We start from the raw sequence: 24,179 nt of genomic DNA, 5'->3' as shown, positions 1-24,179 counted from the left end.
ATCGATCGATCGATAGATAGATAGATCTCCTCTTCATCACTACAGACTTCAGGTCTGTAGTGAAGAATAGAGCTATTGGCCTGATGAATATTAAAAAGTCCACCTATCAAATAATCTCCTTCTCGCTGAAACTCAGAATCTGGCAGAGTGCATTGATCAAAGCCATGTAGAAAAGACCCCAGTGCACACAGATAAGCAACAATATGCTTCATTCTTAAAGAGGTTTTTGCCAAATTATAAATTTTTGCCGAACTATAACAGAATTTGACTGTCAGGTTTATGCCCGATATATAAGCAAATGCTTGCTCTTATCCGATGAAATACCATTTCCTCTTTTTCTACTTTAGTATACAAGTGGCTGCAGTATTTGCATAAACAAATACTACCAAGACTTAGAACACAACTTAAAAATAGCATAACTGCACCACTTATATTAAACCAGTATTCAAGAAGAACTTTTGGAAAACTGCTTAAAGAAAATTAACTGTTGCTATTGAAGTGTCATGTCAAGCATGGAAAAACATATGAAGTCACTCTTTTTAATATATTTAGATGCCATTATTACAGACATGTAAGCCATGTAATTTTACAGTGTTACAAAACTATGTGATGAGTTTAATGTTAACACGATGTTAAGAGAGAAATCACACAGATTTAATGTAATTTTTTTCATCACTAGTTGGCATTTAATGTAGAGAGATGTGAGAAATTATTCACATTAGAATTTTCATATCTTTAAATTTTAATGGTACACCAACAGCTTTACATGCACATAATTGTTTGGATTTTGTAATTACAGTACAACTGTTTGTAATACACTATATTACCAAAAGTATTCAGTTGTTAAAAAATTCCAATAAACACACTCCTTAGTTTTCTAAATTGTACAAATTTTCATGTTTTATTTCATTAAAGAAGGGTCTTAAGTGTCATTCGATCCTAAATTCTGCCACAAAGTGGTGAGATGGCTCATCTCTCCTCTTCATATCTGGCACAATGACTGTAGAAAACATCTGGCAGAAGAAAAAGAGGACATACTTGTCATCCATCTCATCAGTTATCTGTGGTTTTCATATTAATAATGTGAAGGTGGTTGCTTGGCAGGCGGGAGTAGGACCTAAATGCAGGATTCAGAAACATGAGGGGTAGATTAAAGATGGATTTATTGAACTAAAAAAAAGGTCAAAATAAAACAAATAGCAAACCAGGAAAATCTAATCTCGGATACATTGGAGAAAACATATTGTGAGGGAGGACACAACTATGAGGGATGACACGAACAAAGGGAGACTCAGGCAATATATACACACTAGGTAATTAGGAAGACAGGAATCGCCAGGGAACACAACTGAACATCACGCATGAGATATGACACTATCAAAATAAAACAGGAAGTAAAATGCACACACCATGACAAGGTGAATTAGTAATAAAATTTAATTGACATACTACGTTAAGGTAAAACTTGATCAGTAGTGAATACTCTTTGGATGCGTCTCCAGTTGTCATCTGAAACAAATCAAATGAAGTTATTGGAAAATGATCTGGAACAGTACACCACCTAGTAAAATGGGACTAGATCATAACAGTTATGTGTAAAGGAAAGCAGAGTGATCAGCTGATGATGATGGCACAGGCTCTTGCTGCTAAAACAAAAGTGAACAGCTGCACTGTGGATTTTGAGCAATGTCCCCACCTTCTTACAGTCATGGGCTGTGTGCAATGTGTGAAATGAGGGAAAATGCAACACTGGATGGAAGAAAACGAAGGTCTTAAATACCAGTTTTGGTCAAGTTACTTGAAAAAAGTAATTAGTTACTAATTACTGATTACTTATTCAAAAAAGTAATCCTGTTACTTCACTGATTACTTATTTTCAAAAGTAATTAGTTACTTTGTTATTTTTTAAAAACATGATACACAACCTGACACAACCCGGTTTCCGATACCTGGGTGTCCACATCACTCAGGACCTGTCATGGTCCTGTCACATCACCCTGGTTAAGAAAGCTCGTCAGCGTCTCTTCTTCCTCAGAAGACTTAGAGACTTCCATCTGCCACTGAAGGTGCTCAAGAACTTTTACTCCTGCACCATCGAGAGTGTCCTGACGGCAAACATCTGCACCTGGTTTGGGAACAGCACCAAGCACGACAGACGAGATCTGCAAAGAGTGGTGCGCTCGGCCGAACGCATCATTCAATCAGAGCTCCCTGACCTGCTGTCCATCTACACCAAGCGGTGCAAGACCAAAGCTAGGAAGATTATGATGGACCTCTCCCATCCCAACAATGGACTCTTCTCACTGTTAAGGTCTGGGAAGCGCTTCCGCTCCCTTAAGGCCAAAACAGAGAGAATGAGGAGGAGCTTCTTCCCCCAGGCTATTCGGGCCCTGAACCAGGTGTAGGACTGGACTCTCCCACACACATCACTATAAGACTGGACTCTCACACACATCACATCACCACACGCACTCTGGTTTTTCTTTATGCACACTTCCTATAATTTATAATCTTTATAATCTCTTTCTGCTATTTGCACATTTTTTACTGTAAATTTCTAAGTTTGTAAATTTTTGTAGTAACCTGTAAATTGTAAATACTGTAAAACTTTTTTCTGTCATTTAATGGTCGGGCATTGCACAGCTACAAGCATTTCACCCCATGTCATACTGTGTATGGTTGTGTGTGTGTGACAAATAAAATTTGAATTTGAATTTGAATACGTAATAACACAATAGACCTTTCAGCCCAATTCTATTTTTTCTGCATAATCCATCACATAAAATTGAACCAAATGGAAAAGTCTTTTTTAAAAATTTGTTTTATTAGTTTTAATCTTTTAATTTTATGCACATTGCATCAAGCAAAAATTAAATTATATGCAATAGTCTTTGACTTGAAGAAATTTGTTTAACATTTAAACCGATTTTCTGCATATTCCAGCATGTAAAATAAAAAAATAAAAAAATACACTCACTCTTTCAAATAGATGCAAGTAAAACACTGCAAACAATAAATAAAATCAAAGATTCAGCAGCTCCTAAATCTATTTTCACCTGTTTAGCAGGAGTGCAGCCGGTGGAGGTTTGCCCAGTGTTGCAGCGGTCATGTCAGTGGGGGGATCCGGCGGTTTCTCTGTGAATTTCACATTCCTGTGGCAGCATGCTCGGTGCTTGCTCAGATTTGAACTTACTTTTGTTGTTATGGAAAGAAGTTTTCTTCGTCTGTACAGCGGACGCTAATGTTTTTGTCAGTTTTTACGGATTCAAACTCAAACTAAGATCAGTACTTCCACGCTTTAAATGCTACATGGTCGTACTCTCCTTTTCTACGTAGCAGTCAGCTTTGCAGTTAATAACAGGACAGGTAATGTTTAATCGCGCTGTTGCACACACAGCACGCTCATTTAATATAACTTCCGGCGCCGCTCCGAGCTGGCAGCTAGTATCAGCAGCTCCGACCTGACAGAGTCCTTTTTTCTCTCTGTAGTTATTTTTATTTAATTTAATAACTGTACAGTACTCTGTTTATAGTAACCATTGTCCTTAATGTAAATATGTAAGAAAAAAATGTGTATGTTCCTGTTCTGTGTCCTGTGTACTGTTTGTTTGTATATGTGTCTTTCTGGCTGCTGTTACAACCAAATTTCCCCTTGTGGGACAATTAAAGGATTATTCTATTCTATTCTATTCTATTCTATTCTATTCTATTCTATTCTATTCATTTGTTTCAATTCAAGTTGCCACAAGACAACTTACTAACGTGTACATAATAACCTAATACTCCTGTGTGCTATTGGTTTTCTTTGCATCAGCCTGCGTCTCCCAATTAATTTGTGTTTCTGCTACAGCTCCACATCGGTCAGGAGGCAAAAAATGTCATTGTCGAGGGGCAGAGGAAGGACTCCACACGCACACACACATTTTAAAAAATGCCTCAAGAAACGGGCACTTGGGGCACCCATCATGAAAGAGGCAGGTGCTCAAGCCCCCCTCTGCATGTGCCTTTCAGTTAACATTTAATTCCTGGTTATGTGCCATCCCAAAATATTCAGACATTTTTTCTACAATAGACAAACTCCAGTTCACTTGAAACATCTATCCTACACAACAGCGGAGGGGTTACTTGAGAGCAGAGGGCTGAGCATTACAATTTGGAGGAGGAGTTTCCAAAACCCAGCCACACCATTGGCCCTGGTCCCCGAAGTGCCGCATACATCACAAGTGTTGAGCGAAGATAGCGTCCAAGTACAAAAACCGAAAGTCAATGAGGCCAATCACCTCCCGTGGTCGTGTTAGTGCCCCTATAGAATGACGAGTACGGTAAGAAGCAAGTTTTAAAAGCGTCTTTTTTATCGTCTTCTTTCGGGCCTGTCGACGCTTTTCTCTAAACCAAAGTTGCCATGATATATAAAAGCCAGAAGGAGACCGCTGAACGAAACTTGTAGCGATGTTCGCTGTTGTCTGTCTTCAAGCAGGAATGTTTTTTGCTGTTAATTACGCAGGCAGGGATGTCCTATGGAGACTGGCAGCCGTAAGCTGGTCAAAAAAAAAGTGTATGTAAGCCGGTGTTGCTTAATAGTTTGTCACCAGCCAGTGTTGGCAGGTCACAGCAGCCTGCAGAATAGAGCAGAGAGGAAATAATGACTTTTTACGGGGTTTCCTCGATAAACTTTGTATTCTTTATAGGGTATTTATCTTCTCTTAACCCACTTTTCAAAATAAAAACAAAACCCAAAACGTATTTTTCCCTTATTGTAAAGAGAAACAGAAACTATAAATATCCACTGTATGTGATTTCGATTCCAGTCACTTGTGCTTTAGGCCAAAAGTGGTTTCGAAGGTATTTCGGGTGTCAAAAATTAAAAACAACCCCCTGCTTATAATGTGAGGCGAGCACAGTACAGCATAATAGCAGATTAACTGGATAACTATAGCGATGCACAATTACAAAATAATTGTTCAGAAGAACCCGCTTGTGAATAGCAATCATTCGTCTTCTTTCTTTCTTTGTTCTTTCATTTTTGCTTTTATTGCTTCCGCTTTCGTAGCAAAGAAATTTTATTTTATATCCTCACCTTTTTGTGCTGGATAACTGTTATGATAGTACTATCATGTACATAACTGTTATGATAGTACTATCAGATGTAAATGAGTTATCACTGAATTTGGAAAAAACAAAGTTTATGATATTCGGAAACCGTGTAAAGGAGGAAGAGATAGTATTATCTATAGAGGGAGTATTAATTGAAAGAGTGACAGAATTCCGTTTTCTGGGTGTAATAGTGGATGACAAGTTAACATGGAAATCACATATTGAACATGTTAAAAAAAAGTTGGCTAAAAGTATTTATATCCTGGGTAATGTTAGATATATATTAGATTACAAGACAATGAGAATATTATATTTTTCATTGTTTCTACCCTATCTGAGCTATTGTGTTGAAGTATGGGGGAATACATACGTGACTAATATGAAACCAATATATTTATTACAGAAGAGAGCGCTTCGAATTATGCATAATGTTAAATATTGAGAACACACTAATAATTTGTTTATAAAATCGAAATTGTTAAAACTAGAAGACATAGTGAAATTACAGACTTTAACTATTATGTTTAGGGCGAAAAATAAAACACTACCTCTTAAGTTACAAAGTTTATTTGTATTGTGTTCAGAAAATGGGGACGGCAGAAGGAAGTTTTATTTTAAGCACCGGTTTGCTCGAACCACACAAAGGCAAATGTGTCCAACAGTCATAGGCATAAGAAACTGGAATTCTCTCAGTGATCATCTTAAGTGTTGTATAAATGTTTCTCAATTTAAAATCTGCTATAAGAATAAAATGATAAACCAATATGAAGAAGTTGAAAAGAATAGAATTTAATTGTAGAAAAATTATCCTTTTAGTTTGATATTTAGTGGTATTGCTCATTGTTGAGTATATTGTTCTGTTTGCTTTGTTTTGTTTTGTTATGTGCAGAAAATTGTCATAGTGTAATTTTGGTTGCCTACTTGTATTATCACAGATAGGGGGCAGGTATCAATAAGAATTTATTCTTCTTCCTGCTCCTTTTCATGCATGGAAACAGTGTTACTTTAATTGAAAGGAAGGTTGTGTATGGGAATGCATTATTGCTGTACCATGTGTGAAACAAAAAAAATAAAATAAAAAAATAAAATAAAATAAAATATGATAGTACTATCATAACAGTTATCTGGCAAAAAAAATTACAGTTGGATCCATAATTACAATGACCCTTTTTTGTAGTTTTCCCTATGTACACCATCACACTGGGTTATAAATCAGACGGCCTCGCAGTGACTAAAGTACAGACCTCCAGGTTGTTTAAATTCAAGAGGTTTAACAGGGTAAAAAGCGATGAAGTAATGGAACAAACTAAAATCATTTGAAATATAAGGTAGTGCAGCCATTGAAGCCACCTTCAGTTGCTGCTTGTTTTGGGATATTTTCCATTCAGCTTTGTCCTCATAAAACAAACAAACAAACTATGCTCTATTGGGTGAGACCAGATTATTGACTTGGCCACTAAAGAAAATCTTATTTCGTGACCTAAGAAACTCTTGTGTTGGTTTTGCAGTAGGGATTGGATTGTTATCCGCATGCACTGTGAAGTGGTGTCCAATGAATTTTGCAGTATTTGACTGCATCTGAACAGAAAGAGCAGCCCTGTACACTTCACAATTCATGCTGGTACTTCTAATCAGTAGTCACATCATTAATAAATACTGATAAACTGTTACCACTGGCAGCCATACATGCCGATGCCATACCAAGGCCTCCAATATGTTTGACAGATGATGTGGTATGCTTGATTTAGTCGAGTTTAGAAATAATGCTGTGATAATGCACTTGAGCTGTCTTCTATTGTCAATTGTCAAATTAATTTGAACCTCTGAAAAAAATACTGTGTATATAAATGGGTGTAATTCCTGAATAGTTAATTAAATACTTTTGTTGAATTCCTTGAATTAAAGCTGAAAGTCTATAAAACGTGATGCTAATGAATCCAAACAATGGTGTCCTGTGCTGCTGCCCACACCTCTGGTCTGTTGTTTTCTATCCTGTTACAGGTGTCCAACATCTTAACTTTACGACTTTTAACATAAACCTTACTCCTTCCTCCAGTATAAAGATTCAGGCACTGCAAGCCTAAAGGATGAGGAAGAGTTCACGGATATATTGGAGGAGAGGAGGCGCACCACTGATCTTGGTTATGCCCTGAGAACCTTTAACCCGCAACCGTACAAAGGAGCCCCAACCCTTTCCACCTCTGACCTCAACAAAGCTGTACTGGAGTCCCAGTATCTGTGCTATATTATCAAAGAGGTGAGTCTTTTTTTTTTAATTTAAGGCAATGAAGCTTTACACTATAGCATTGTCAATATGGAGTGAGTCTTTTTGGCTCATATTCCCTCTTAGATTGCCATGGAGACGGGGTCATCTGTGGAGAAGGTGAAAGAAGATGCTTCTAGGATTTTGAAGGAAATGTCTCACAATCTGCAGCTGGGGTTTATCAGGCTAATGGGCTACACTCTAAACAAGGTGTTCAAGAGACTCTACAGGAGCATCTATGTCAACATGGAAGGACTCAACATGGTCGGGACTCATCAGAGTCAATACACTTTAATCAATTGTTTAACAGTTTGTTTCGACATATATAGTAGAATATATATCTATATCTATATCTATATCTATCGATATCTCTCTCTCTCTCTCTCTCTCTCTATATATATATATATATATGTGTGTGTGTGTATATATATATATATATATATATATATATATATATATATATATATATATATGTGTGTGTGTGTGTGTATGTATATATATATATATACACACACACACACACACACATATATATATATATATATATATGTGTGTGTGTGTGTGTATATATATAAAAAAAAAAAAACACCCATCTCGCCCCTGCGGGCGGTTTATCCTTCAAGCTCGGGTCCTCTACCAGAGGCCTGGGAGCTTGAGGGTCCTGCGCAGTATCTTAGCTGTTCCTAGGACTGCGCTCTTCTGGACAGAGATCTCCGATGTTGTTCCCGGGATCTGCTGGAGCCACTCGCCTAGCTTGGGAGTCACCGCATCTAGTGCTCCGATTACCACGGGGACCACCGTCACCTTCACCCTCCACATCCTCTCGAGCTCTTCTCTGAGCCCTTGGTATTTCTCCAGCTTCTCGTGTTCCTTCTTCCTGATATTGCTGTCATTCGGAACCGCTACATCGATCACTACGGCCGTCTTCTTCTGTTTGTCTACCACCACTATGTCCGGTTGGTTAGCCACCACCATTTTGTCCGTCTGTATCTGGAAGTCCCACAGGATCTTAGCTCGGTCATTCTCCACCACCCTTGGGGGCATCTCCCATTTTGACCTCGGGACTTCCAGGTTATACTCGGCACAGATGTTCCTGTACACTATGCCGGCCACTTGGTTATGGCGTTCCATGTATGCCTTGCCTGCTAGCATCTTGCACCCTGCTGTTATGTGCTGGATTGTCTCTGGAGCATCTTTACACAGCCTGCACCTGGGGTCTTGCCTGGTGTGATAGACCCCAGCCTCTATGGATCTTGTACTCAGAGCTTGTTCTTGTGCTGCCATGATTAGTGCCTCTGTGCTGTCTTTCAGTCCAGCTTTGTCCAGCCACTGGTAGGATTTCTGGATGTCAGCCACCTCCTCTATCTGCCGGTGGTACATACCGTGCAGGGCCCTGTCCTTCCATGATGGTTCCTCGTCTCCCTCCTCTTTCTTGGGTTTCTGCTGCCTCAGGTATTCACTGAGCACTCGGTCAGTTGGGGCCATCTTCCCAATGTATTCTTGGATGTTCGTTGTCTCATCCTGGACTGTGGTGCTGACACTCACCAGTCCCCGGCCCCCTTCCTTCCGCTTAGCGTACAGCCTCAGGGTGCTGGACTTGGGGTGAAACCCTCCATGCATGGTAAGGAGCTTTCTTGTCTTTATGTCAGTGGCTTCTATCTCCTCCTTTGGCCAGCCTATTACCCCAGCAGGGTACCTGATCACGGGCAGGGCGTAGGTGTTGATGGCCCGGATCTTGTTCTTACCGTTCAGCTGACTCCTCAGGACTTGCCTGACCCTCTGCAGGTACTTGGTGGTTGCAGCCTTTCTAGCGGCCTCTTCATGGTTCCCATTCGCCTGCGGGATCCCCAGGTACTTGTAACTGTCCTCTATGTCTGCAATGTTGCCTTCTGGTAGTTCAATCCCCTCAGTTCTGACTACCTTCCCTCTCTTCGTTACCATTCGACTACACTTCTCCATTCCGAACGACATTCCAATGTCATTGCTGTATAGCCTGGTAGTGTGGATCAGTGAATCGATGTCTCGTTCACTCTTGGCATACAGCTTGATGTCATCCATGTACAGGAGGTGGCTGACAACTGCTCCGTTCCGTAGTCGGTATCCGTAGCCAGTCTTGTTAATAATCTCACTGAGGGGGTTCAGGCCTATGCAGAACAGCAGTGGGGACAGAGCATCTCCTTGGTAGATCCCGCACTTGATGGTGACTTGTGCTATGGGCTTGGAGTTGGCCTCTAGTGTTGTACGCCACATCCCCATTGAGTTCCTGATGAAGGCTCTTAGGGTCCTGTTGATCTTGTACAATTCTAAGCATTCCAGGATCCAGCTGTGGGGCATTGAGTCATAGGCCTTCTTGTAATCAATCCAGGCAGTGCACAGGTTGGTCAGTCTGTCTTGCAGTCTCGGCTGACTGTTCTGTCTACCAGTAGCTGGTGTTTTGCCCCTCTGGTATTCTTGCCAATCCCTTTCTGTGCCCCACTCATGTATTGACCCATGTGCCTGTTCATCTTAGCCGATATGATGCCTGACAGGAGCTTCCATGTAGTACTGAGGCAGGTTATTGGTCGGTAGTTGGATGGGACCGGTCCCTTCTTGGGGTCCTTGGGGATCAGGACCGTTCGACCTTCGGTTAGCCATTCCGGGTGTCTCTCGTTAACTAGCAGCTGGTTCATTTGTGCTGCCAGACGCTCATGGAGTGCAGTCAGCTTCTTCAGCCAGTAGGCGTGAACCATGTCGGGCCCTGGTGCTGTCCAACTCTTCATACTGGAGACCCTTTCTTGGATATCTGCCACTGTGATGGTTACTGGTCCCTGTTCAGGGAGGTCGCTATGGTCTGCCCTCAGATCCACTAGCCACTGAGCATTGCCGTTATGGGTTGCGTCCTTCTCCCATATGCTCTTCCAGTATTGCTCCGTCTCCAGCCTTGGTGGTGCTGTTCTCTTATTGTTCTCTTGCCACTGAGAGTACACCTTTGCTGGTTCTGTGGAGAACAGCTGGTTTATTCTCCTGCCTTCTATCTCTCTGGTGTACCTCCTCAAGCGGCTGGCCAAGGCTGTGAGTCTTTGCTTGGCAGTTTCCAAGGCCTCAGGTATAGACAGTTTGCTGTATTTCTTATGCACCTTCTTTGCCGCACCTTTCTGCAACTCCGTTAGTTGGCTAACCTCCCTCCGTGCTGCTTTGATCTTGCTCTCTAGCCTCCTTCTCCATGGAGGGTACTGCCCCTTGTGGCTGTTCAACTTGTAGCCAAGCATCTCACTGATCACTGCTGCCGTATTGTAGATCAGTTTGTTAGTGTCGGTAATCGTGGTTGTAGGTATCGTCCGTAGTGCTGCATTAACATCATCTAGCAGACCTTCTGAGGGTACTTCACGTAATCTTGGTAACCGGCTACGGGGGATCCAGGTTTCAAGCTTGGCCATGATCCTATTTCTCAGGTCAGTTCCTCTCGCACTCAACGATCCTTCTCCTATCGCACTTGGGGCTATGTACCCAATCTCGGGTGGGGGTGATGATATCGCCCCCCTGACCTGGCGTCCTGACTCCTCCTTGCCGTAGCATTTATGTTGTACCTCGTCAATCTCTAGCTGTGATAGCAGTCCCTTCTTTCGAATGTTGGAACACTGAGCTACTAGTTGTTTCGCCGTCATTGTGGATGTTGGGTATCGAAGAATCCATAGGCTATGTACCCAATCTCGGGTGGGGGTGATGATATCTCCCCCCTGACCTGGCGTCCTGACTCCTCCTTGCCGTAGCATTTATGTTGTACCTCGTCAATCTCTAGCTGTGATAGCAGTCCCTTCTTTCGAATGTTGGAACACTGAGCTACTAGCTGTTTCGCCGTCATTGTGGATGTTGGGTATCGAAGAATCCATAGGTCCCTCATCCTATTCATGTAGCCCCTTCCGCCAGGGTTACTTGTGTAGTAGCATTCCAACAACGCCCTGTTTTCGTCTCTTGCCCACCGATGCCTTCTTGTTCCAGTAGCCCACTTGTCGTCAGGGTGCCCTGGTTCCTCAACACCTGACGCGGACCTTGTTGATCCGGGCGACGTCCGAGCCGGCATGCCTTCATATTTATCTGTCTCGCTCATGACTGCGGTAGGCTCGCTTAGCATAGGGGGTCTAGCCTTAGGACCCTTACTGGATACAGACACCCCAGGCAGGAATCGAACTTGCGATCCTCTGCTCCAAAGGCTCCACGTGTAGTCTAACCACTACGCTATCCAGCTGCTTTTATATATATATATATATATATATATATATATATATATATATATATATATATATATATATATATATATATATATATATATATATATATATATATATATATATATATATATATATATATATATATATATATATATATATATATATATATATATATATATATATATATATAGTGTGTAGGCTGATAGAGTATTGTAGTCACCCTACGGGCAGGCAAGCAGGCAGGTAACGTGGACACCTAAGTTTGTGAGTTTGATAACTTGAAAACAAAGCAACGTAGGAGTTTCACATTAATACTGTAGGGGTATCTACTAATAATCTCAGATAAGTTTGAATCTCATTGACCTTGACCTCAAGGTTGGAGGTCAGAGGTGTAATTTTCTGTACATCTTGTGAATCTGATAACTTGAGAATGACGACGTAGAATTTTGAAATTGATACAACTGGTGCGTCCTCAAGTGAAACTGGCCACCACCAGTATTTTCATATATTTTCATATATTTGCTGTAGGATTCGGAGGTTTGCCATTTAACATACTTTAGCTACACAGTATTTTATTAGATTTATTTTACTTTTTAGCACTTAGGATTTTTTTGTTCCATCTTACTAGTACTACAAATAGAACCTACTAGTGCAGTGTGTAATTTCACTGATTTCTGGAAAATTAGAATTTTTCTGTCACTGCAGCTGCAGCAGGCCATCCAGGAGAGTCCTGTGATCTTGATACCCAATCACAGGAGTTATGTGGACTTCTTGATTATATCCTACATCCTGTTCACCTATGACATCCCAGTACCTGTCATTGCTGCAGGAATTCGCAAGTATCTATTCATATTAAGACAACAAAATGTTTTTTTTTAAATCATACTACATTATATCCAGTTAATTATAGTGTAGCAACAAAAAAATATATTTTAAAATTTTTGTCTCTTCTGCTCCATTTTAAAGGTCTTGCAGATGTGACGATTATTGGAGGGCTTCTGCGTCGCTCTGGAGCTTTTTATATCCGACGAGCAATCGGCTCTGACAAGCTGTACTGGGCGGTGCTTTTAGAATACGTACAAACAATTGTCAGGGTAAGACGATGACTTTTCAGCATATTCCTGAATGCATCTTTGGTAATAAACTTCAATCAAAGGAAGGGTTCCAACAGCATAATGTGTTTTCTGTAGACAGGATATGCTCCTTTGGAGTTTTATGTAGAAGGTTTCAGGAGTCGCACACTGAAGTCTCTGGTGCCAAAGCTTGGTAAGTATCCAAATTTACCACCTTGTTTTTTTTAAGTGTGTCCCAAGACATCAAAGTGCGTGCATCTGATTCTTTTGGACTTTTTCTGTCTTGCTTTAATTTCATTGTGTAACTAGGCTAAATTATACTTTGCTGTAACTGACTGGTTCAAAAATATGTACTAAGTATGTACTGGCCAGGCAGGTTGACTCATTGCAGGTGAGTTAAACACAGTGCACTCAGGCTCGTCCCTCATAATCTGGCAATGTTTTAATGCTGAAAACTAATATAACAAGTTCATTAATATAAATATTGTGTACCTGGATAAGAACAGAATATGTACTGGTCATATTCTGGTTATGTATTTGTAGTGTGATGTGTTTGAGCTGCATGCAAAGGTAATAGCATATTATGGTAGCATAGTATCTTGCTAGCTAAGCTAGCCAGTGTACAGTACTATTATGTGACTGTTTTATCACCACACATTGGCAACAATTCACCTGAACTCTTCTTATTAACAGTCAGACAATTTGCAGTGGCCATATGCTTATCATCAGAAGGCATAGCTTACATTTTCACTGCTATATAGATGACACACAACTTTATCTATCCATGAAGCCAGATAACACACACCAATTAGTTAAACTGCAGAAATGCCTTAAAGACATAAAACCCTGGATGGCCTCTAATTTTCTGCTTCTAAATTCAAATAAAACTGAGGTTATTGTACTCGGGCCCGAAAACCTTAGAAATATGGTATCTAACCAGATTCTTACTCTGGATGGCATTACCTTGGCCTCCAGTAACACTGTGAGAAACCTTGGAGTCATTTTGACCAGGATATATTCTTCAATGCACATATTAAACAAATATGTAGGACTGCTTTCTTTCATTTGCGCAGTATCTCTAAAATGAGAAATATCCTGTCTCAGAGTGATGCTGAAAAACTAGTTTGTGCATTTATGACTTCAAGGCTGGGCTAGTGTAATTCATTATTATCAGGATGTCTCAAAAACTCCCTAAAAAGCCTTCAGTTAATCCAAAATGCTGCAGCAAGAGTACCACAGGGACTAGAAAGAGAGAGAATATTTCTCCTGTATTGGCTTCCCTTCGTTGGCTCCCTGTTAAATCCAGAACTGAATTTAAAATCCTGCTCCTCAGATACAACATCTTAAATAATCAGTCCCCATCTTATTTTAATGACCTTATAGTACCATATCACCTTATTAGAGCACTTCGCTCTCACACTGCAGGCTTACTTGTTGTTCCTAGAGTATTTAAAAGTAGAATGAGAGGCAGAGCCTTCAGTTTTCAGGCCCCTCTTCTATGGAAGCAGCTTCCAGTTTCGATTTGGGAGGCAGACACTGTCTTCACTTTTAAGATTAGGCTTAAAACTTTCCTTTTCTCTGAAGCATATAGTTAGGCTGGATCAGGTGACCCTGAATCCTCCCTTAGTTATGCTGCAATTGGCATAGGCTGCTGGGGGATTTCCATGATGCATTGAGTATTTCTTCTCCAGTCACCTTTCTCACTCAACATATGTTAATAGACCTCTCTTGAATCACACTTGTTATTATCCCTGGCTCTCTTCCACAGCATGTCTTTTATCTTGTCTTCCTTCTCTTACCCCAACCAGTCGTGGCAGATGGCCGCCCCTCCCTGAGTCTGGTTCTGCCGGAGGTTTCTTCCTGTTAAAAGGGAGTTTTTCCTTCCCATTGTCGCCAAAGTGCTTGCTTACAGGGGGTCATATGATTGTTGCGTTTTTCTCTGTATGTATTATTATAGGGTCTACCTTACAATATAAAGTGCTTTGAGGCGACTGATGTTGTGATTTGGCGCTGTATAAATATAACTAAATTGAATTGAATTGAATATCCTCTGTAGTGGTTGCACAAATACCAAAATCTAATGATCATGCGCAGTGCTGTGATATACAACCCACCTCAGGCTTGTCCCTCATAATCTGGCAATGTTGTAACGCTGCCAGTGGTATTAATCCACTGCCTATGAGAAAAGGGCACCATTGAGTCAGTAAACATCACAATACAGAAATAGATCGTGGTTAACATGGCAAGTGGAATCACATACAACATAAACACTGTTACAATTGCATATGAATGTGATGGACTTTCTCTGTTCTGCTTTTCTGAAAGCTCTTCTCCACGACCCTAATTACAGAGATCTTTATCTGGTTAATAATTTATGTTTAGGTCATATTGTCCTGTATAGGCATGTTTTTCTATTATTTTAGTCCTCTTAAACTGAAGGGTTGTTCTAGGTTTAGGATATTTTAAGAGTTAAAAGTCAAACAAGTTTACTGGTCATATGTATAATTTTAATATTTATTGTTCACCTTTTTTCTGTAGGTATGATGGACATGGTGCTGGAGCCATACTTTAAAGGTGAAGTGTTTGATATTACCCTGGTGCCCATCAGTATCAGCTATGACAGAGTGCTGGAGGAGTCATTGCTTGCACTTGAGTTGTTGGGTGTCCCCAGACCAAAAGAAAGCATCACCGTAAGTTTCAGTCTCATTTATGACTTGATAAAAATTCCCATATAATCTTTGTTTCTAAAAGATATGAAACTACATGCTTCTTGCCCTCACTCTTTCCCTGCAGGGACTCTTTAAAGCTAGCGGAGTCCTGCAGGAAGATTATGGCTGCATGCATGTGAACTTTGGCCGCCCCCTGTCTGCCCGACAGCTGTGTGAAGGAAAGATAAATTGGAGCGAGTACAACCTCATACCAAGGTACAGATTTCCCTTTTTTTCTCTTTTTTTGCCAATATCACACATGGCTGTAGGTACAAATATGATTTATTTATTTATTTTTTTTTTATTTTTTATTTTTTTTCACAAATCATGGTCACAATACATAATGAAAACGTTGCTATTATACAAAAAAACAAAAAAACAAAAAGAAAAAAACAAACAAAAAGAAAAAAACAAACAAAAAAACCCCAAAACAAAACAAAACAAAAAAAAAAAAAAAAAGAGAACCCCCCCCTCCCTCCCCACCCGAGGCTCATGTAAAGAGAGACAAAAGAAAACAAACAAAAAATGTATGTCACACATCTGGAAAATACGTTTTTATATAGTCAATAAATGGGTTCCAAGTCGCAGAGAATTTTTGTTGTGATGAGAGAACTCTGTATCTAAGTTTTTCCAGTGGTAAAAAGAAAAGCACCTCCTTTAACCATTGTATGTATGAAGGAGCCTTATCAGACTTCCAGTGGAATAGAATAAGTCTACGGGCAAGCAATGTAGCAAATGCTATGGCATTTTCCTGAGATTTACTAATTTTGTATTGAGATGGCATAACTCCAAAAATGCCAATGCGGAAATCAAGCACTAAATTCTGCGCACTGATATGAGATAATACTTTAAATATATTTCCCCAGTAATTATCCAGGTTCGGACAAGACCACATCATGTGACCCTCATTTGCTGGATTATGTCCACACCTGGGACAGGCAGGATCGGCTTCTGGGAAAAATTTTGAAAGCCTCTCTCTTGTATAATGAAGACGATGAAGAATTTTAAACTGAATTAAACCATGGCGAATGCAAAGGGAGGAAGTATGTATACGATTCAGACAAGATCTCCACTCATCATCAGATAAATCCACCCCAATGTCTTTTTCCCAATTATTTTTAGTTTTTTCCCAAGTAATAGGCCTTAAGCTCTGTATCAGTTTGTATATGGCGGAGATTCTCCTTTTGCCAAAAGGATCCATTTCCAAAATGGTATCCACTTGATTTTTAGGAGGTAGGTAGGGGAAAGAAGGAAACAATGTTTTTGCAAAACTTCGTATTTGCAGGTATCTAAACATATGTGAGGTTGGTATATTGTAATCTCTCATCAGAGCGTCAAAGGTGTTAAAAGTTTCTCCTGAAAATAAATTGTAAAAAAAGTTCAAACCATTATTATGCCAAATTTGGAATGCTTTATCTGAAATGGATGGCAAAAAAAAAGGGTTAAAAGCAACAGGGAAAAAATTACTAATCTGTTGCAAACAGAAGTGCCTTCTGAATTGAAGCCATATTTTAATAGATGTTCTTACAACTGGATTTGTTATTTTCTGTTTTTGATTTAGAGCTAGGGATGAGGTTAGGAGGGGAAGTGGATTCGACATCAGTTCCATTTTTACCCAAGCCTCACCCTCGCTGTTCTCATAAACATATTTCCAGTGCAATAATTTGGTGATATTAGCCACCCAGTAGTAAAAGATAAAATTTGGCAATCCTAGCCCACCAGCCTCTTTTGGTAACAAATATGAATATTGAGTATCTACCAACCAAAGTCTAAATAGAAAAAGTCTATAGAGTCTAAGTACTAAATAACTTAAATAACTGTAATTTGTCATCTATATATTCTTTAATTGTAATCTCCATTAGTTGTATACAGGTAATTCAACTGAAGAATATAAAAACCTTTACATTTTAAAATTGTAATTTTATAAAGTTTTTACTTACAGTGAGTAATAAAAAACGAAACCAAAATGACTTGGTAAAATGCACCAAATTAACAAAAACATTAACAAGTTAATAATAATATAACTTAAATTAATATTTGTGTCATTGTAAACCTTCAAAACTTCAAGACACAGCCTGTATATAACTTTAGAATCTGTCTCGTTTTCTATTCAGAAATCTTCCCCAGAGGCCAACTGCAGAGACCCAGGACTGTGTGAACTGGCTGGCTCATTTGATTGTGCGAACCCAGGAGGAGGGCTCTTTGATCAGCCCTTGGTCTCTGATGGCCTGCCTGTTGCTCCAGACTCCATTCACAACTTTAACGGAAGAGGGTCTGCAGTGGCATCAGCTCACAGAAAAAACCCTCTGGCTCAGGAAGCTGGTGCTGGATTTCAGGGCCCGTCTGAACTGGCCTGGTGGGTGGGCCAGATAGATTTCAAAGATATCAGTTTATTTGAATTATGCTGTGTAGAAAAGCAACAGCATCAAGCTTAGGGTTAAGATCAATATAGGCTTTGCTTATAATGGGCCTTTAATGAAGCTTGCTTTCCCTTCAGTAACCAGTAGGTGGCCTTAGGATACTGCAATGCTAGACAACCAGACAGTTAATGCACAAAGGTTAGTAGTTTCCCTGCTGGTGCATGTGACAGCGTCTCACCTCAGGGCACCAACGGCTCTTTTTGACCTGGTCCTGTGTGGATCATAAAGATTAGGTGAATGCAAGTTGGCACAAGTGTCCAGAATCACTTCTGGAGATGTTCAGTGGATTAATACACTTTAAGTGTATTCTCTTATCCTAAGAGAATGCCACTGAACTGTCTCACTTCACAGGTGTTCTGTGTGTGAACATTGACACATGCAGGCACGTGTGCACACTTAAACACACACGCACACACACTCGCACACATGACTTTGTGAAGGTCTTATGACCCTCAAACTTATGTGAAGGTTGCATTTTGCAGCACACATCCCAGACTCAGAAGTGATGTCATCCACCGTGGCTCTTCATCACTCCATTGTGCATCATAAAGAGGACCGTATCTACCTGGTTCAGGATGAAGACCCTGCGAGGCAAGATCCACTGAGCCCAGAGGAAGGTGTGATGAGGATGGCGGTAGTGGTGCTGATGCTGGTTTCCTACAGGAATCAGGCATTGCATGTCTTTGTGCGTCCAGGAATACTTGCTACAGCCATCCACATCACAAAAAACATACGGAAGGGTAAGAGTTAGGTGGGGTTACAGATTCTCAGTCTCATGAATGGGCATATCTTGTTTAGCTGTGACCCATTTTTCTGTTCACAGATGAGCTCTTCAGCTTTTTCTGCTTCCTGCGGGACGTCTTCTCCAATGAATTTATCTTTATCCCTGGCAGGGCAGTGCAGGTAACAGCCATGTTTGTTAGGATCAACATTATTTTGTGCATGAATTGAGTCTCAGGCCAAGGTCACTGTAGCCTCTCATTTATCCCATTCTTGGGAAAAGCTAACCTAAGAAATTTTGTGCTTATGGTCCTTACGTTTTTTACTACTGTCATATTCATACACACTTGTATGGTTAACCATGAGACAGATTATTATCATGGGTATATATTTATTGTTACTCATATTGCATATATCTGTCTCTCCATCATTTAGGACTTTGAGGAGGCATGTTCACTCCTGCAGAAATGTGGAGCAGTCCACATCAGTCAGCAGGAAGTGATCGTGTTGGAAACGGGGCTGGAAGTTTTATCCTTTCTGCAGAAGCTGCTGCAACCCTTCTTAGACTCATATCAGGTCCTTTTAACTTGAGTATCTCTCTCTGTGACTAAGTGTATTTAGTGAGGAGTGACTGTTGTGAACAACATATTATGCACACCGTTTTTTCTGAGCAGAACTGAATCCAGAATTATCCTCCTACAATTTTAATTTGGAACTTTATTTGATTACACATACCACTTTTGTCATATAGTTTTATTAGCTTGACATGCTGCCACGTACACTAATTGCAACTGTTTTCAACCGCACATTTCTAATTTGTTTAAAGAATGAACTTGTTGTATAGAGGAGTCTAATTCTACTTTAAGCAGCAATCACATAATCCTTTTTCATCATTAGAGATTTCAAAGAATAGAAATAACAAGTCCTAGGTAGAGTGATAGAAGCCCTGAGGTGAAGATAAAGCCCTTCAGATAACAATCTTGCTTTCCAAATCACAAGCTGTGCATGAAACAGAAAGCAATGAAATCTAAGCAAAAAAAACAAAAGTCATAATCTTTGGAAAGAAAAGAGCACACGTGCATTTGCTTCTTCTCAAATTCAGTAACTCTTTCACTTTTAATCCTGAAAGTTGTGGATCTTTTGAATGGTTTCCTCCTGCTGAACCAGAGCATCCAGCATAAACAACTACTTTGGTCCAAATATGTCTGCCGACACCACAGCTATGGCTATGAACGTCCCTGGAGGGTTCAGGATCCCAACGAAGAGGAAAACAGCGGTGACCAAAGCCATTTAATTAGTTTGATAATAAAGCAGGTTGCTGACAACTCTGTTGTTCCATTTTGCAAAATCTGAGCCAGGAAAGAAGTAGCTCCACGGTTGGAGCGGTGTCAGCTCCACTCTAGCCATCATTCCTGCACTGTTTAAATATAGGGGCAGCATGGTGGTGTGGTGATTAGCACTGTTGCCTTACAGCAAGAAGGTCCTGAGTTCGCTTCCACCACCTGACCAGGGCCTTTCTGTGTGGAGTTTCTACCCATGTTTGTGTGGGTTCTCTCCGCTTCCTCCCACAGTCCAAAGACATGCAGTTAGTGGGGTTAGGTTAATTGGTAATTGTAAATTGCACATAGGTGCGACTGTTTGTCTGCCTCTATGTGCTAGCCCTGCAACAGACTGGCGATCTGTCCAGGGTGTACCCTGCCTATAGTACCTGGGATAGGCTCCAGCCCCCTGTGACCCTGACAAGAATAAGTGAAAGCAGACAGATTTACTGATTTTATTTTTAAATATATGAACTGATTTTTTTACACTTTGAATGTACAGTATTTTCGTCCATGACTGTCTAAAGTCTAGAAACCATGGACACCAAATGTTGTACTTTCTCCCTTGAGTTGCTCTGCCAGGCGTTTACTACAGCTTCCTTCAGCTGCTGCTTGTTTATGAGGCTTTCAGTTTCTGAGTTGAGGTCAGATGACTGATTTTTACAGACCATTTATTTGTTGATAAAACCCTTAGATTGCTTGTGCCGTCTCTTAGATGTTTTCTGCCAAAGTCTAATCTGGCCTTCCTCTTTCATGTGTAATCAGTGGTCTACACCTAAACCCTCTGTATTTCCAGAGGGTTTACATTCTTGAAGGCTTTCTGGATTCAACACTGACCATGATAAAACCTATCTTCCTGAGAATGTTCTTGACTTGGTTAGATCCGTCACAGTCTAGTTTAAGTTGTCTTCTGTGATCTTTCAGATGTTTTGATTGTGGATTTTATAGCTGGTGCAACCTTTCTGTTCACTAGTGATTTGACCACTCCTGAAGTTTTTTTTGCTATCTCTCTGATGGGTTTATGTGGGTTTTTCAGCCTAATGATGGTTCCCTCACTTGAGGAGAAAACCACAAAAAGTGTCAATGTCCAACAAATTATGGACCTTTTAGTGTAATCTAAGAAAGGTCATTAAACATGAATCACTTTAAAAAATTTTATCACATAATATTTATGACTAACAATCGTGGCATTGTTTCTAACAACATGAAAGGACATGCTGTACTCTCATCTTTTAAACTTATAAAATTTAAATATTTTCCCTAAGCCATTTTATGACCATAAAACAAAACTGTATTAAAAACTTGATTTATAGAATTTGAAAACTTTTTGTCTTTAGTAAGACAAATAGTTTTGTCTACTTCATGGTTTGCCTGCATACAGCACAAATATATTAAGATCATCTTTAGACAGGGGGTGCAGTTCATATCACAGAATCTGAAGAGATACTAAAGATGAGTCCTACTTATGTGCTTTAAAATTGGTATTCCAAACGTCAATTACAACTTTATTTTAGTCTTGTGTGTAATGTTTATAGACTTACAGATGCATAGTAAAATAATTAATGACAACTTTATAGTTACCATGGTCAGGATGGTTTACAACTAAACTATTAACCATTTAGAAAACATTACCAATCATTTTATTGTTAACAGTTGTTAACATTGTTAATTTACTATTGACTGAATTTTATTAAAGTATTAGCTTATTCGTTTCTTCTTTAATTCACTGGAATGTTTTTTTTTATTGTCCTGCTGATGTTCAGGTACTTGTGTGAAAAGGAAGATCACGTGTTTACTGAGGAACAGTTCCTACCTGATGTCCGAAACCTGGCTACAAAACTCATCCTCTCAGGTACAACTGAGTGTGTGAAATGACCTCTGACGACTAGAGACCTCTCTCACCTGGTAACTAGGGATCAAGAACTGGTTCTTGTAGAGAACTGGTTCCCATTAGTCCAAATCCTGGGAATCGTTATTCAGCCTGCTTATCAGTCCCTTTTTTCGATTCTTGCACTCTCGCTACAATCAGCTGATTTTAATTTGTGTGTCAAATTGGAAAAATAGTGGCACAGTCTCCAGCGTGGATATGGACATTACTTTTATTTTTATTGCAAAAAAGAATGAGAGCTTGATGGTAAAGTGGAGACTGATCCAGAACAGAAACATCTGCATTATACTGTTAATACAACTTGGGCTCTTTGTAAGCACCTGCACAGACAGCATGCTAATGCTAAGCTAGCCAAGAACCAAGAGTTGCGTTAAAGCTGAGTAAATGCTGACCCCAGCCCAGCACCATGATAAAGTGAGCCTTCATTTGCGGTGAAGCCGCTGCTTAACTTCAACAGGTAACAAACTGATGAGCAGTCAGGCTGCTACCTCCGTTTCTACCTGTTCATGTTTCTAGAGTAGAGTCACTGTGATGATCACTTTAAAATCTCTTTGTGCTGGTTTTTTATCTTTGATTTGTGTTGTCAGCTTTGTGTTCATAGCTAAATACTTAGAGAAAGATCACTTTTGTAACGAGTAGAATAACAAATGTCTTTCTCCTGGGTGTAATTAAGTAATGTACTTTTTTACTTTACTTTTTTTGAGTAATGATCCCAACACTGATCACAACTAAGATGGGAAATTTGTAATTACTTTGCATGAATGTAATGTCATTGATATGCTGCTTAGAGATGGTCACGACTCTCAAAGTGGAGCCAGTGAGAATCGATAATGGAATCGCAAAATTCTTATAAATTCCCATCCCTACTGGTAACTTACAAACTTACAGTTTGTGGGGTGTTTGTTTGTTTGTTTGTTTTTTGCAGGTGACCTTCGCACCTTTGAAGTCCTGTCTTCTGACACACAGAAAAATGTTCTTTCTGCACTGCGGAGACTGGAGGCACTGACGAAGTTGAGGGTGTGAGTAATGAAATTAAACCTACATCCCTGTTTGGTTTAAGCTCATTTTCTTTGCTGGTTGAGGAGCTGTCCATAATGCTGATGCCAAAGTTACAGATGCACTCCTCTCATCTCAGGTCCCAGCAGAAGGAATACAAAGTGAACAAAGCAGCTGTCAGCAGAACTGGTGACATACTCTGTAAGTTTATTTGTGATATTCCAGTAACGATAAAGTTTTTTTTTGTGCGTCTTGAGAATTATTATTTATTTTACCTTGCTGTCTTTAAATATACTGATTATAAAATGTCTTTACTGTGGTTGAGTTTGCTATTCTGTTTAGTACGGTAGACTAAGGGATCCTTTTTTTCTGTTCTCTCACTGTAGCTGGGAAAGTCCCTCTTGAGAGCCTCCACACTACACCTGACGCAAGGCTTCAGTGTCAAGTGGAATAAATTCATCCTCAGTATCAGCTCACAGCCCCCTCCCCAATGAACTTACCCGTCTATTCGCTACTTCTACCTCATTGTCATCCCTGTGGTCTCTTTATCTTTACACAGTCAAATCGGTACAAATGCAGTCTGTGCTCACAGGCAAAATACTTGATCCTTGATGCCGGCCAGACTTAATCTACTGAATGGTGGCTACCACTCTGTCCTTTATAGACCTGAGAGGACTGAGATGAAGCTAAACGCCCTGCAGGATAAATGCTGGTAATATAAAGGTGGCCTATTACTGATTTTGTTTCACTTTAACCAAAATCAGTAGGTGAATACTAACATTTAGGTTAAGATAACTGTACTTTCCATTGCTGATCTTGTGGGTTTTTTTTTTTTAATATATTGCCATAGATGTATTGTTTACTTCCATAGATGTATGACTAACTGAGAAAATTAATAAGAGAGCACTTTAATTAAACTTGGTTTCCAATAAGATTTGGCATAAAACACTTGGTTGTATGTAAAAGAATGTTACAATAAGGCTCTAAACACCATAAAAAGCAAAGATCTCAGGTTTTGTTTGAGACATTGTTTTTCTTAACATTTCCATAAAGGTGAAACAAATGTAACAAAATGCACCATAGTTGTCTTTCCCCACCAATTCCCCTCAACAGTGAATGAAAACCAGAAGTCTGAGTTGAATCTCCTGCCCTCCCTGCAAACCAATCAACACTGTGCTGTACTTCTAACCCCTCAGCAGTTAGAAGAAGGACCCTTATGTGCCAATCAGCCACAGGAAAAAGATTATCTGTACATGGGTGGCACGTCGACCTTGATGCGTAAAGCGCTCATGGGGTCTTGACAAAACATAGAGATGTATTCCAGCACTTTGGAACTGAGCGCTGCTCCCCTCATGTTGGGCACTGTCTGCACACCATACACATGCCCTCGAGGAAGTGTAGCGTGCCTTTCCTGGCCAGGGGTTCGCTCTGATGGATGTAGCCGGGGGGAGAGCGTCCCTGCTGAGCATGGTTGACCCAGTTATGCGCAC

The 24,179-nt window shown here is 40.0% G+C and overlaps 1 pseudogene across 1 annotated transcript; it reads left to right on the top strand.

The window, feature by feature from the left end:
• The first annotated feature begins 4,231 nt into the window (after window positions 1–4,231).
• LOC146363963 (dihydroxyacetone phosphate acyltransferase-like) lies at window positions 4,232–23,736 on the top strand (annotated as a pseudogene). The gene is made up of 15 exons (XR_014798875.1): window positions 4,232–4,322; window positions 7,151–7,351; window positions 7,445–7,621; window positions 12,271–12,659; window positions 12,756–12,831; window positions 15,177–15,328; window positions 15,432–15,562; window positions 17,461–17,702; window positions 18,249–18,506; window positions 18,590–18,669; window positions 18,922–19,061; window positions 21,557–21,657; window positions 22,619–22,712; window positions 22,829–22,890; window positions 23,076–23,736. The product of XR_014798875.1 is annotated as a dihydroxyacetone phosphate acyltransferase-like (transcript).
• Window positions 23,737–24,179: the final 443 nt, after the last annotated feature.

Source organism: Perissodus microlepis, chromosome 20 (genome assembly GCF_051167445.1).
Source record: "Perissodus microlepis isolate ML-2025 ecotype Zambia chromosome 20, ASM5116744v1, whole genome shotgun sequence".
NCBI lineage: Eukaryota > Metazoa > Chordata > Actinopteri > Cichliformes > Cichlidae > Perissodus > Perissodus microlepis.
Note: the sequence above shows the minus strand (reverse complement) of the source record. Positions and strands in the feature narration are given on the sequence as shown.